This window comes from Macaca thibetana, chromosome 4 (genome assembly GCF_024542745.1).
Source record: "Macaca thibetana thibetana isolate TM-01 chromosome 4, ASM2454274v1, whole genome shotgun sequence".
Classification (NCBI taxonomy): Eukaryota; Metazoa; Chordata; class Mammalia; order Primates; family Cercopithecidae; genus Macaca; species Macaca thibetana.
Genome location: NC_065581.1, coordinates 93,680,905 through 93,694,195, shown reverse-complemented (window position 1 = coordinate 93,694,195; position 13,291 = coordinate 93,680,905). Strand labels below are relative to the sequence as shown.

The 13,291-nt window shown below is 37.4% G+C and overlaps 1 non-coding gene and 1 pseudogene across 1 annotated transcript; both read left to right on the top strand.

The window, feature by feature from the left end:
• The first annotated feature begins 3,624 nt into the window (after nt 1–3,624).
• Nucleotides 3,625–3,763, top strand: LOC126954143 (U4 spliceosomal RNA). Its single transcript, XR_007725567.1, has one exon. It is a non-coding gene; the product is annotated as a U4 spliceosomal RNA (small nuclear RNA).
• Nucleotides 3,764–4,070: 307 nt separating this feature from the next.
• On the top strand, nt 4,071–4,907 carry LOC126953897 (40S ribosomal protein S7-like; annotated as a pseudogene).
• The last annotated feature ends 8,384 nt before the right edge of the window (nt 4,908–13,291 follow it).

Sequence of the window (13,291 nt, the reverse complement as noted above, 5' to 3'; positions counted from 1 at the left end):
TTTGTAATTTCAAAAAGGTTAAAATGTGTCTAGAGACAATAGATGAAAGATTTGTTTTTGTAGTTATTTGAGTCCAGAGTCTAACTCCATTATACTAATGGGATTTTGACCTAGTTTTTTTTTCATTTGAAGCACAAACAAAAAACTCACCGGGGCAGACTATCTCCAAAAGACTGATCAAACCCCGAAAATATGCAAAGGCATTTCAGACAAACATTTCTAACTTTAATACTTAGATGAATGCTATAGCTTTCAATCTGAATATCTTCAGCTTTAACATCACTAATTATCTTAACTTTTTGAATGTTCTGAACTTGGAGAAAGGTCTAATTAATTTTCAGTGGCTCAGTGAGATTTAGGTATATATGAGCATTGTCCAAAATACGTACAGTCGCTTGGCTTCAGGTCTGTGATGCATGGGATCATGTGATGCCAAAAGGCACCAGGGCCCCATATTTCCTGACCCCTGGTAAAGTTCAATAAGATGCCAGGTTGTTCATAGGCAATTATTGCTTCTCCCTCCTGAGACTCCATTAAAATGAAATAAATCATTTCCCCTTCTGTCCTACTCCCATGTACAGTCGGTGTAAATCCACAGAGAAAAAGGGAAAGAGAGAGGGGATGTTAGTAGATGAAAGATTGTTACAGTTTGTGAATTTAGGAAGTTCATAGAAGCAGAAATGTTATTTAAAATATTTAAAAACAAGTACGATGTGGGGCCCAAGCAATCAGAAAGAACTGCCTGTTGTCGTGCAGAAGAGTTTCCTGGGGACCCTCTGCTTAGCTAGTGGTGGGCTGCACAGTCTCTGTCACCCTTGGCTTCTCTAGATGTACTCTCCACTAAACTTTTAGAGCTGAGAGGACTCCCTTGCTTTTTGACTACCTGATGGTTCAGCTAAAGGAGGCATCAGGGGTATCAGGATCATTATTCTACTGGTTCTTTCCCTGCTGAGCCATGGTTTTGTGTGCCTGCTATCCTCTACCTAGGACCACAGTTTCTGTAGGGTAATCTATTCTATAGCTATAGCTCTGCTTGGTTGCACCAACAGTTTCCTTTCTTGCCTCTTCAGGCTTAGAGGAGGTAATAGCTTTCTAATCTTGATGATTCTGGTGTCTTGTCCCATCCCTTGTTGGTTGGTTTCCCTTAACCCTCTTCATGCCGCTGTAAATGGTCTCTTCATTAAATCTTTCAATGATCCCATTTTCTGTGCACCATCTGCTTCCTGTAAAGAGTTCGTGTGGGTGCATGTGGAAAGGGGGTTTCCCAGGGAGAGAATGAGGTGGCAGGGGGTGTGCAAGGGATTCTGGAGAGGTAGCTAATAACCAAGAAGGACAATAGGATTTCTGTTTCATGAACTGTCATGGCTAACCTGGTGAATGTCAGTTAGGTATCAGTTCTGGATAGGATACAAACTATGTACTTATCGGAATAGAAGCTTACACAGAATATGAAGGGCTTTGTTTTTGTTGCCTCAAATGCACAAAGGGTCAGGATGGCATATATTTCAGAATATAGAAGTAAAGTACAGAACTAAAAATGGTACCAACAAAGGAATGCCTTACATGTCTGAATATGGAACTGGAATCTCAGCTCTTATTTCTATCCAATAACTGTTGAACCAATAACTAGATGTGTAGCTTTCAGACAAAAGATTGTAGGTTCTTTCTGTATAGGAATTAAATAGTGAATACTTGAGATTAAGGGAAAATTTAGGAATATTGACTGAAAAGCTGCACTCAAGGATGTTTGTTCTCTATTCCTATAATCCCATCAAGCCTTTGTTGCACATATTCCAGTCAGGAGACTGGAGAACTCTTCTGGAAAATAGAATGGCTTCAGGGAAAAGTTCTTCATATATTGATGTTTAGAAATCACCAGTGAAAATGTGGCTCTCCCCACCTGTCAATCCAAAGTGAAACATGTGAGTTGACATACTTCATCTATATTAGAAAGCTGCCTGTTAGCTTTTTAAGCTTTCATTTTTAATATGTACTCAAACCAAAGATCTCTTGGCATAAAAGTAAGCCTCATAAATTAAAAACAAACAAGTAAAATAAACATACAGAGAAAGTGCCCAGACCAAAAAAATGTGTAAATCAGAATTAATCTCTCCCAAATAAGAATTTCACAGCTCCAACTAAAACTTTAAGGTTTGTGAGAACATGTTGTAACTGTTAAAAAGTCCCAGAAAGCAACTTTAAAAATTAACATGCAGGTAAGTTAAAAAATCAGGTGGCTAGAATAAAAAAGGGAAGATTTGGAACATAAAGTCAAGAAAATTTCTCAAAATATAATAAAAACAGAGGTGAAGGCCAGGCATGGCAGCTCACACCTATAATCCCAGCACTTTGGGAGGCTAAGGTGGGTGGATCACCTGAGGTCAGGAGTTTGAAACTAGCCTCTCCAACATGACGAAACCCCATCTCTACTAAAAAAAAAAAAAAAAAAATTAGTCGGGTGTGGTGTGGTGGTGCATGCCTGCAGTCCCAGCTACTTGGGAGGCTGAGGCATGAGATCATGGAGGTGGAGGTGGAGGTTGCTGTGAGCCAAGATCACACCACTGCACTCCAGCCTGGGAGACAGAAAAACAGAGGTAGAAGGCCAGGTGCTGTGGCTCACGTCTGTAATCCCAGCACTTTGGGAGGCTGAGGCTGGCGGATCACGAGGTCAAGAGATCAAGACCATTCTGGCTAACATGGTGAAACCCGATTCTGCTAAAAATACAAAAAATTATCCAGGTGTGGTGGCAGGTGCCTGTAGTCCCAGCTACTCGAGAAGCTGAGGCAGGAGAATCACTTGAACCTGGAGGCAGAGGTTTCAGTGAACTGAGATCACGCTACTGCATGCCAGCCTGGCAGTAGAGCAAGACTCTGTCTCAAAAAAGAAAAAAATAAATAAATAAAACAGAGGTGGAAAATATTAGAAAAAAGAAGATACTTAGAAGATAAATATAGAAAGTTCCACATCTGACTAAGCTCCAAAAAGAAAGAAAAAATAATGAAAATGGAAGGAAGGAAATGATAAAAATAAAATACAATAAAATATTTTACAATCGAAGTGTATTAATATCCAGATATAGAAGCCTTACCAAGTTGCCAGTGCCAAGAATGGAAACGACCCACACGAGGGCACTTCATAGTGAAACTGCAGAGCACAGACGTAAAGACAATTTCAGAACACAGATATAAATACCTTCTGAGTGTCAGAAAAAAAGACACATGTAAAGGACTAGGAATCAGAATAGCGCCAAACATCTCAAAAAAAGTCTAAGAACAACGAGAGAGTAGAAGATGGTTTTCAAAATTATGAGGAAAAACTCACTCTATGTATCTATGTATCTATGTATCTATGTATCTATCTATCTATCTATCTATCTATCCATCCATCCAGCCAGCCAGCCAGCCAGCCAGCCAACCAGCCAGCCAGCCAACCAGCCAGCCACCCTCCGTCTGTCTATTGGTCTATCATCTATCATCTGTCTATCTCTATGTTTCTTACTGAGAACTTTATACTTAACAGTGAAAAGGGCAGATGAAGACCTCCTCATGGAACCTTTGTTAAGCAATTAATGGAGGATATGTTCCAGCAAAATACGGGAATAAATCAAGTAAGAGGAAAGCATAAGCTTTGCACAGGGGGAGTATGGTAGCCAGTGAGGTTTATCCCAGGTGCGATTATTGCTAATTGATAACATTTCCCAATACCCCACCATGACAACTTGAAACATAGTCGGTATTGGCAATTTTTGACAGTCTCTAGTGACCAAGATTTAAAAAAAGAAAAGGAGGCAAACATAGTATCTAGGGAACCATGTCTCTAACAAAGGAGAATAGCAAAAGAAGTACCTGGCCGAAAACCGTTCAGAGGGCCTGCAGAGCAACCATCCTTGTTCAGAGCAGGAGAGTGAAGGTCCCCATGATGCAGAACTCCATCCAGAAAAAAAGTAGACTCAAGGGAATGGATGAAATTGTCAGTGGTAACTTAGAGATGAAGGAAAGTATTAACGATATTTAAATGAAAATTATGCAAGCAAAAAAAAAAAGATTTTTTTTTAAATTGACACAATAGTAAACAAAAAGCTCTATAGAAAATAATGTCTTGATCCTCTTCCTAAACCGGTGCTCAGCAAGGAGAAGGCCATGTTCATTTCGGGCGCCAAGATCGTGAAGCTCAATGACGAGAAGCTGGACTAGTTCAAGTCCAGCATCTCCCAGGCTCTTCTGGAGCTGGAGATGAACTCAGACTTCAAGGTTCAGCTCAGGGAGCTTAATATTATGGCAGCCAAGGAAATTGAAGTTGGAGATGGTCGGAAAGCTATCATAATCTTTGTTCCCGCTCCTCAACTGAAATCTTTCCAGAAAATCCAAGTCCAGCTAGTAGCAAATTGGAGAAAAATTTCAGTGGGAAGCATGTTGTCTTTATTGCTCAGGGGAGAATTCTGCCTAAGCCAACTCGAAAAAGTCATACAAAAAATAAGCAAAAGCATCCCAGGAGCCGTGCTGTGACAGCTGAGCACGACGCAATCCTTGAGGACTTGGTCTTCCCAAGGAAATTGTGGGCAAGAGAATCCGTGTGAAACTGGATGGTAGCCTGCTCGTAAAGGTTCATTTGGACAAAGCACAGCAGAACAATGTGGAACACAAGGTTAAAATTTTTTCTGCATCTTGGCTGGCATAGAGAAACCCTGTCTCTACTAAAAATACAAAACATTAGCCAGGAGTGGTGGCGGACGCCTGTAGTCCCAGCACTTTGGGAGGCTGAGGTGGGCAGATCATGAGGTCAGGACATGGAGACCATCCTGGCTAACACAGTGAAACCGTCTCTACTAAAAATACAAAAAATTAGCCGGACATGGTGGCGAGCACCTGTAGTCCCAGCTACTGAGGAGGCTGAGGCAGGAGAATGGTGTGAACCTGGGAGGCGGAGCTTGTAGTGAGCTGAGATTGCACCACCGCACTCCAGCCTGGGCTACAGAGCCAGACTCTGTCTCAAAAAAAAAAAAAAAAAAAAAAAAGAAAGAAAGAAAGAAAAAAAAATCTGGTGTCTATTAGAAACTCATGGGCAAAGATGTTAATTTTGAATTACCAGAGTTTGAATTGTAAACAAAAATGACTAAATAAAATATTTTCACAGTTTAAAAAAAAAGAAAAAATAATAATGTTTTGATAACTTTTTCTTTGCAGCGAGTTATATTTTCTGAATCAGATTATATTGATTCAACTGAAAGTAGCTTTTAACTATATTTAAGAAATAAGAGAGAGGAGGTGGGAGTATAGGAGTTAAATGCATGTGTGTCATATATGTAAATTTAAAGATAAAGTCTGAAGTATTGATAAATCTAGATAGAGAAGTATAAATCTATGTAGCAGAGACTTCTACAGGTCTCCTAGAGGCTGTCTCCCCTTGTCCAACAGGAGGCTTTGGCACATGGCTGGCCAGTGCAAGCAATACTTCTCTACCCTCCCGGCTGGGATGATGTTTTGGCTCATGAGTTGTATGTACACGTTTCAAATGACAGCAACTAGAATCCTTCAAAGAACAGCATGCCCATGTGCCTTTGCCCTTTTCTCCATCTTGATGTCTAAAACATAGATTCTACCTCAGACCGTGAGGACAGAGGCCACATTCTAGTGGCAGTGAAATATGAACAGGGAGAAGTCTGGCTCTTTATACTGCAAGTATTTTATGTAAGACAAAAAAAGAAACAACAACAACAACAACAACAACCCTGTTTCTCTTATTTGAGGCATGGCATTGAACTTGTCAGAGCCAAACCTAAACTCTTTTAGCATAGTATGAGAAATATGGAGGAAATATCCAGAACCAACTGAAATAATAAAAAATGGTTGTCTCTGGAGAGTATATTTGGTGCTAAAGAGGGACAAAGGAAAGAGCTACTGTTTTCCATTATAAACTTCAGCAATAATAAGCCAAATATGAAATTGCTGTTTAGTAGACTGAAATTGGTTGAATATCAGCAATTTACTATGCTTCAATCTAATATATATATTAAACCAGGTGCATGTATTGGTATGATTAAAAAATCTTTGAATACAAAAGAAAGAAAGAGGAGACTGGGTAAGTAGACAGGAATCTAATCTTGAAAGACCTGCTGTGTCATAGTGAGGGTCTGTGGTTTAATGTGATCAGATTGGTGTTTTGAAGATCATTCCCACAGTAAAATGGAGAATATACTTTATAGTATAGCTCCATTATTTAATAGCTATTGTAAATAATTTTAAAAGGTGCCTTTATAAATCAATCAAGACAACAAATAATGAAAACTAAACTAAGGCTGTTGCAGAGAGGATCAGGTTAAGAAACAGGTTATCAATCAGAGAAAGAGCAGGAGATGGAAGAGAGACAGTCTGGGAAAGTGGTTAAGAATCTGGATCTGAAGTCCCTTGGACTGTCTGTTACCCTATGTGTGGCTTTGGCAAGGTTCTGTAATCACGCTGTGCTTCCCGTTCTCATTTACAGAATGGGGATAACAATTGTACCTCCTTTTTAGAGTTGTGGTGAACATTACATGCAAGAGCACATATGAAAACCATACAGAAGTGGTGAGAGTACACGTTCTTGTCTTTTTCCGCTTCTCAAGGGGAATGCTTCCAGCTTCTCCCATTCAGTATGATGCTGGCTGTGAGCTTGTCATAGATGATTCTTGAGTACACATGGACATAAAGATGAGAACAAGAGACACCAGGGACTACTACAGGAGGGAGGGCAGTGGGGAGGCAAGGGTTGAAAGACTAGCTGCCGTGTACTAGATTCACTACCTCAGTAATGGGATTACTCATACACCAAACCCCAGTGGCACACAACTTACCATGTAACAAACCTGCACATGTACCCCCTGAACCTAAAACAAAAGTTGGAAAAAAAGGAAAAGTAACAAACTACCTGGTGCAGAATAAATACTGAATAAATGTGAGCTACTATTATTACTATAGGTTGCTTCATCCATTGGAGGAAGCGCAGGAGAAGGCACAGCCTGGGCGGTGGTAAGATACTAAGCTCTATTCTGGAATGTGGCATTTGAGGTACTGGCTATCTAAGTGGATTTGTCTGATAAAGAAGATTGACAGGACAGAAGTTCTGCTACAAATAGGATTCATTGGGACCCAGGCGGAATTTGAAGCTATGGGAATGAATTCATTCTACATCTAAGAGGAGTATGTAGAGTGAGGAGAGAGAAGAAAAAAATAGAAACACCAATATTTAAGGAAAAGGGAGGCTTCCAAGGAAATTAAGAATAACAAATCAGAGATTTGGGAGAAGGGCCAGTGGAGAACATTGGGAAGTAACAATTTCCAGGAGTGTTTCACATGCCCAAACTGGAACGGGATGTAGACAGGTCCTTTGACTTTAGCAACTAAGTGGGTGATCACCACGTTGGTGGTCCGAGGAGCTCAGGAGTCAGAGGGCAGAAAGCAGAGGTGCTGCCAAACATGACGAAAGCAAACTGAGCCACTGGGGGCAGAGTCTTCTTTCTAGAAGCTTGTCTGGGAATGAGAAAACTGGAAGAGATTTGAGAGTGTTTGCACATGTAAATAAATAAGACTTCAGAGAGGACGGAAACAAAACAAAACAAAACAAAACACACCACAAAACAAATAGCACACATGAAAAAGCAGGGTCCCTGAGATCTGTTCTCTTCTGATTTTCCATTTTGCCTTCTCAGATAAGTAGAATGTGTGACAACAAAAAGACGAATTATGATTGTTGGTACTTAATTATGTAAGATCTGTTTCAAAGCCTCATGGGAGAGTGTTTTGTCCTGTTACGTATTCTTTTTCTGTATGCTTTCCTAAAAAGTGATAACAACATATGCAAAGAAACACCGAGAGAGAAATCAATCTGAAATGACATTGCATGTCTAGAGATTATTTTCTATGCTCAAACAGAAATAACTCTTTTTGATAGCTTTTCCCATTAACATGCCACTTTAAGGAAGAATAGGAAAGTGCCGAGCTTCACAGTCAGAAAATGCTTTCTATTTTAACTCCTTCAAAAAGGTAATGAGTAATTTCATCTGTCTACAAAACTACATGTGTGTGTATGTGTGTGTTTAAAAAGTCCCGGAGGTCAAAATAAGTCTTTATATAATTAGAAATTTTGTGACCTTTCAATAGAAAATAATCACAAATAATGGAATAAAATATGTTTTTTGATCTCAGGTGTGACAAAGTCATTTCTTATAGCAAGAAGTAAAGGCGTACAGCCACTGGAAGGTGGCTGCTGTGCTGTGGTCTCTGTTCCCACAGCCTTGTTTAGTAGCCACTATAAATAGAAACAGTGCACATAGGAGAACAGATGCACTTTTCCACATCAACATCAGACTGCTCCCAGGCAATGAATGGCCATTGTAGCTGAGCATAAGAACTGAATAATTATTCTTAAATTATTTTCAATGCATATACTGCTCGACATGTAAGGGAATGGTTGTTTACATGTATCACTTTGAGAAAACTGAAGAAAAGCTCAATAAGAAACTGCTCGACATGTAAGGGAATGGTTGTTTGCATGTATCACTTCGAGAAAACTGAAGAAAAGCTCAATAAGAAATTTGCTGCAACGTGGATCGAAGTGGAGGTCATTATGTTAAGTAAAATAAGCCAAGCTCAGTTTATTTGCATGTTCTCACTCATATGTAGGAACTAAAAGAAATGAATTACATAAAGGTAGAGAGTAGAATGGTGGTTACAGAGGCTGGGAAGGGTAGCACGGATGAAGAACACTTGGTTAAGAGGTACAAAAATACAGTAAGCTACAAGGAATAAGTTCTAGTGTTCAATAGCACTGTAGAGAAACTATAGTTAACAATAATTTTTTGTATATTTGAAAATAGATAGAAGAGACAATCAGGAATGTTCCCAATACACACACAAAATAATTGGTTGAGGTGGTGGATATCCCAGTTACCCTAATTTGATCTTTATGTATTGTGTGCACATATCTAAAGAAAACCCTCATGTACCTCATAGATACAACTATTATGTATCAATTAAAAAATGATCATCATTTGTGATCTGTGTTTCTTGTATGAGTTCTGATTATGCTCCAAATACTATGCTATGCCCTTTAAAAAGTATTTAACATTTTAAATATTTATGATCCTATGCCATAAATACTAGTATTACCCCATTTAGCAGGGGAATAATTTTAGACTCAGTTAAATTACTTCTTATGTTTTGAGATTTGGTATGTGAGATTTAAAGCTACTACTGGAGAGAGCAGTCTTCCTCTAGTTTGAGAATTGAATGATATTTTGGGGGCAAAACAAGTAAGATATGAAGAAAATACTTAGAGGCAATAACCACTTATTAAAAGGGAATTCTTATGTCTAAGAAATTTTCATCTTGACTAAAATACTCAGCAAAGTACTGCTATTCTGACTGTATTTGCAGCCACATACATGCATATATATATACTGCATATATACATATACTGCATATCTATACCGCATATATATATCTATATAGATGTTTGACTAACTCTATTAGTATTTTTTGCAATGTCTCTCATTTTATGAAATTGATGTATTCCTCAAGAGTTGCAGGCTATTTATTTATTTATTTTTTGCTAGCTGTTTATAGCTCTATTTGAAAAGGGCCCTAGCTGTGAACACTGGGTAAATAATTGTTTTATATTATCAAGAGGACAAATGATTATTTCCCAAATAAACACACTTACGTTTAACTAGCTGTACAAATAGGGAACTGAGTGCTCCAAACCATGTGACTAAGATACAAACTAAAGAGAGTACTATGGCACATGGTACCACTAGAGATGGGACCACTCTCTGGCAAGAGGATGGAGCCAGCATGTGCCTAGGTTGTTCACAGCCTAAAGGCATGCAATCTCTTGAGCTCTTCTTGCTAAGGATTATTTAGCACAGCGTTGTATGATTCCTGCTATGTTTCCATGATTCCAAACCTTTTAAAAAATATTTTTATATACTTCCTATGGTGTCCTAAGAAAGTTTAATGACTATATTCTCTTTTATTTCTTACGTGTTATTTTCGCATTATTTCAAACTCACAAAAAAGTGAGAACAGCACACAAAATTTCTGTTATATGTACTTTTACCCAGATACACAAATTGCTTAAATATTGACCCCATTTACTCTCTTATTTTAACTTATGCTTTCTAAGTATGTGTTTGTATTTTTCTCTGAAACACTTGAGAGTAAATTTTAGACATCATGCTCGTTTGTACTAAAGACATCAACATGTTTTTTCCAGGAACAAGGATATTCTCCTGCATAACCACGATGCAATGATAAAATCAGAAAAGTTAACATTGAAACATTACTATTATCCATGGTCCATATTCAGATTTTATCAATTGTCCCAATGATATTCTGTATAGCTAATTTTTTTCCCAGTCCAGGATCCATTCCAGGATCGTGTATTGAATTTAGTTATATTTTTAAAATCTGGGACTGTTCCTCAGTCTTCCTTTGTGAGTCATATCTTGACATTTTAAAAAGTGCAGGCTAGTTATTTGGTAGAGTGCTCCTCAGTTTGGGTTTGTCTGATGTTAACTCATAATTAGAAATTAGATTATGCCTTTTTACCAAGAATGCCAAACAAATGATGCTGTGTCCTTCTTGGTGGTTTATAGCAGGTGGTTTGAGATTCAGTTGGCTCCATTACTGATGATTTCAACCTTCATCACTCATTGAAGGTGCTGTCTACCAAATTTTTCTTCTGGAAAGTTACCATTTTTGTCTTTGTAATTAAAAAACAATCTGTGGGACATTCACTGTTGACTCTTGCCTTGATGAATTATTACTATGATGTTGCAAAATGACAATTTTCTCTCATAGTTTCTGCAGCTATTAATTGATATTCCATTGCAAGGAAGGACTTCCTTTTCTCTCTCATTGTGCGTGTTTGTATGTATTATGTGTTTATATCAGTTTAGACTCATGATTTTTTATTTTATTCCATAGGTTGTAATATTTTACCATCATTATTTATTTTGATGCCAAATTGCCCCCTTTGTATTTGAATTTTTAAAAATAGCATTAACCAGTTTTGTCATGTACTTTAGTCACGTGACCTGCATTTGATAACTTCTGGCTGATTTCAAAAAATAAATATATTCTCCTGACAAGGAATTTCATTCTATTTAATACAGACGAAATGAATAATGAAAAATTAATAATTTTGAAGAGAACTTTGTTGTAATCAGTATACAACTTCTAAAAAACAATCTACAAATACTATTTTTTCATTGTTAGTGTTTTATAAAGTTCACTACATTCATAGGATGATGCTGCCTCTTAGATTTTAGGTTTTGGCATATTCACATTTGTTGCATTTTCTGTAAGATTTTTCTGTTTTCTCTGTTTAGACACTCTTTCGACCCAAATGAAGAACAAGCCTGAGGGGTCAGGACTGGATTAAAATATAAAATATATATAAGTTACTCCTAATTATTAATTATTGATTAATATTTTTCTGTGTAGTTTAATTCAATAGGTATTATTCATTTTAGTTCTTCATAAGTCTGTTTTGTTTGGGATATCTTTCTTCAAATCCCCCCCACAAACTGTAGTATTTTCAAGATTGGATCATATTTGCACATCAATGAACTTATGCCCCAAAGTGGAACTGTGACCATAAACTTAAATGTGAACCTATTGCTTACCATTGCTTCCCATATTGTCATTGAACAAGAATGGCTTGGAAAGGTTTCATTGATATTGTACCCAAAAACTATATGTAAAATTGTTTAGAGACTAAACAAGAAATTTAATAATTGTGAAACTTTCTAGAGAAAAATTACCTGACCTGGAGCAAAATTAGAGTTTGGAAGGACTTCAGTTTATTAGTTTATAGTTTATAAGTACAGAAAATACGAATGCAGCAGTTTTTTGACTAGGCCTCTTTTTGCATTTAGGAAAACTCTCTGAAAGAGTCTACTGGGTGAGGGTGAGAGGCATTGAAATGGGATTAAGGTATCCATTTATTAGGTTATTTAGGGCTTATGTTAGTTTTGTGGCTAGCACAAGTAAAGCATTCTGCTGCTTGGGGAAGCGTTTTCTCTAAAATATTCTAAGACCTTATTTTGTTGGTGGCTGCATGAGTGAACATGTTTGTCAAGTTCATTACAAGGGGATTTACTTGAATATGCAAATTGTTATTTTGAATGGTGAAAGCCACATTTATGTAGAACTTCACCATAAATATGGTCTTAGGTAGCACCTACTCTTAATCATATTTAGATACGTCCAATGAAAAAGGATTTTCTGTTTGATTTTAATTTTAGAGGAATGCTACTTATTTAGCAACAGCCCCATTCAACCTGTCTAAAATGTTGGTGTTGGGAACTTGACATTTTATAGTGGATTCACATTTATTTGCTGGAATGGCTGATACAAAAGGTTAAAGATCTCCATGCTACCTAGAGTAATAAATTGAAAATTAAATCAGATGACCTCCATCTATCTCCAGATTCTATGACTTTCATTCTTCCCACACTGATAAAAGCAAGGAAAAAATAAGTCAAATTGCAGTAATTGAAATGGCTTTCCTCTTCAGCCCTGCGAAGCTGGCTGGGGCTCAGTGATAACACGACAGTTCTGCAGTAGAGCACTTCAATATGAGGACGTATTGCTCACTGTAATTTTGCTGAAAAGGTCTGTATACTATTGCTGTCATCCTTTTTTCTTCAGAAGAATATGTGTATTTACTCACAATTGTTTAGTCAGGAATAAAACATCAGATGAGAAGAGGCTGTTTTGTATTATAAACTATGAGTCAATTATTTCTTCATTTTTAATGATCACTAGTTTCAAGTTAGAAGCAAATGCTAATTCACAATAAAGTCCGTTAAACACTTGCAAATGCTAAATGCAGTATAAAAGACATTAAAGCCACATTTCCTGTCCTCTAACAGCTCATAATTTAAGATGGCAAGGTAGTCATATATTCACCCTTCTGCCTTACTTACAAATTAGACCCAAAGGAGAGGGGTAATTAGGCTGCAAAAAAACAATTCATTGCCTAGTCCTTCTGAATGAAGTCAGCTTTTTGTTAGGTAGGTTATATTTGAGAATGTTTTGGGAAGGGGCAGTTGATTACAAGTGGGCACAAGGGAACATTTGGGCGATGGAAGTATCCTATGTGTTGGCCGTGTTGGTGGCTATACAAGTGAATATATTTGTCAAAACCCATCAAACTGCTATTTAAAATGCATGTATTTTAATATATTTAAATAATACTTTATCTTTAATTTAAAAAGCTATCCTAGAAATGAATATAAAGCCCAACTAA